We start from the raw sequence: 2,660 nt of genomic DNA on the forward strand, positions 1-2,660 counted from the left end.
AAGGCCTACATTAGGTAGTTCCGTGACCTTTACCAATTTTCATCCTACCTGTTTATTTATTTGTTTATTTATATATCTTATATAGTGCCAGAGGGTTTGGTGTGTGCGTATTATCGAAGATTAATGTTCCTTATACCCTCGCTTAAGAAGTTAGATTTTTTTTCTTACTACTGAAGAACTTTCATATTCTTTATCCATAAGCTCTCTGATTGAGAATATCCCATTAAATTGATAAAATCATAAAGTAATTCCAAGTTGAATAGAATACATTAAGCTACGCTCAATTATTCTTGTTTCCGTTCCTTTTTCAGCCGCTTACCATCTTTTTTACAAGCTCATCTTCCTGATTCCATTTCTCTCTCTCTCTCTCTCTCTCTCTCTCTCTCTCTCTCTCTCTTTCTCTCTCTCTCTCTCTCTCTCTCTCTCTCTCTCTCTCCTCTCTCTCTCTCTCTCAAATTCTCTCTCTCTCTCTCTCTCTCTCTCTCTCTCTCTCTCTCCTCTCTCTCTCTCTCTCTCTCTCTCTCTCTCTCTCTCTCTCTCTCTCTCTCTCTCCTCTCTCTCTCCTCTCTCTCTCTCTCTCTCTCTCTCTCTCTCTCTCTCTCTCTCTCTCTCTCTCTCTCTCTTTCTCTCTCTCTCTCTCTCTCTCTCTCTCTCTCTCGTCCTCGTCCTCTTCCTCGCTCTCACTCTCGCTCTTTTTCTCCCTCTTTGGTTTTTGTTACCCAATATTTTTAAGTGTTGGCATCTCTTAACTTTTGCCGTCTGTTTTCTTTTACTTCCCCTTTTCCCGTATTATCTGTTTATTCTTTTGGTCCCCGTTTGTTTTATCTTTCCTCTTCCACTTCCTGAGCTCAGTCTTTCAATATGTTCATTTCTTAACTTGAATTATTCTTTTATTTTTTCTCTCTCTTTGTCTAACTTCCGTTACTTCCTATGACATCGTTCTTTCACTTCCAGTTTGGCTTCAACCCTAATCTAATTGCTCTTTTGATTCACTGTTCACGCTTTTGATTAATTGGATAGTGTACTGTTGTATTTGAGTTATCACCAGACGTGATTTATTATGATATTTGCAATACTTAATTTTTATTTACTCAATCTATGTCGGAATTTGATATATCATTCATGGAATATATAAACACAAATTAAATGTAGCAGAGTCCTTATCTGTAAAGGAAAGACACTTTATTTCACTGATGTTTACAATCTTTATCATTGTTTATGATCAAAGAATCTCATGCACGATGAAAAACAAAACAACTTCCCAGATTTGCCATGGCGAAGCATAATGAGACTCTGCTGGAGACTGCTATTTGATTCTCGTAATATTTTGCCAAGTTTAACCTATCTTTGGAGAAATCTGAGAAGAGAGGTTTTGTCTCTGACTGTAGTTTTTCAGATCAGTACATATCGACTGATTTGGTTGATGTCTGGATAAGAAATCTGGAAAAAAAATACAACATTTCGTCTATTTACTGCAACATTGGAGTATTATGTTTGATTGAAGCCGTACTTTTTTATTTTTTTTATTTTTTATTCATTCTTGATCCCCTAAATAGGTAAAGGGTTCCTTTATTATTTTTAGATAACTGTCATAAATGTACTTTTGGATAAGATGCTATATCTTCTATGTTTATATCTGTTTAACTATAAATGCTAAAGCTAATGGTTTTGTCTCTCTGCACATTAGTACTTACCGAGATGATTTTTTAAAGGTAATGCCAAACTACCGGTGTCCTGTTTCTCTGTTTCCTTGTTTAGTGCAACCCATGATATGTATCAGAGTTCTGGAGATAGATTGTCCTAATGGCCATCAAATGGTTAACTATGCTGATGTACAGTCAATGTCGAAAATATTGAAACGCCCAAACTATTGCATTATACATAATGACTATTACATGGTCTACCTAGAATAGAAATGATATTACATATATTTAGTATACCAGTGGCAATCCTTATTTGAGTAACTTGGTTTAGATAATCATCACAGTACCAAAAGATATACCAAACCTTGGGTACGTCTCCCACTATTCACCCCATTTACTGTAAGCTTGCCGCTTTCCTTCCCATTCATTTTTCCATCTCTTCTTACATCCATTTCTCTGTTCTCTCGCTTTTTTTCCTTCCTTATTGTCTCTCTCTATGTCTCTGTCTTTCTCTTTCTAGCTTTCTGTCTCCCTGTATCTCTGTCTTTCTGTCTCTTTGTCTCTCTGTCTCTCCGTCCCTGCCACTCTACCTATCTCTCCCTCTCAATGTCTCTGTCCCTATCTCTCTGTCTCTATTTCTCTATCTATCTATCTATCTATCTATCTATCTATCTATCTATCTATCTATCTATCTATCTATCTATCTATCTATCTATCTATCTATCTATCTATCTATCTATCTATCTATCTATCTATCTATCTATCTATCTATCTATCTATCTATCTATCTATCTATCTATCTATCTATCTATCTATCATCTGTCTCTCTGTCTGTCTCTCTGCCTCTCTGTCTCTCTGACTCTGTCGCTGTCGCTCCTCTGTCTCTCCTGTGTATCTCTCTCTCTCTCTCTCTCTCTCTCTCTCTCTCTCTCTCTCTCTCTCTCTCTCTCTCTCTCTCTCTCTCTCTCTCTCTCTCTCTCTCTCCCATTCTTTCTCCCTTTCTTCTCTCTCTCTCAC

This window comes from Oratosquilla oratoria, chromosome 3, assembly GCF_046742065.1.
Source record: "Oratosquilla oratoria isolate Oo_2021 chromosome 3, ASM4674206v1, whole genome shotgun sequence".
In the NCBI taxonomy this organism is placed as follows: domain Eukaryota; kingdom Metazoa; phylum Arthropoda; class Malacostraca; order Stomatopoda; family Squillidae; genus Oratosquilla; species Oratosquilla oratoria.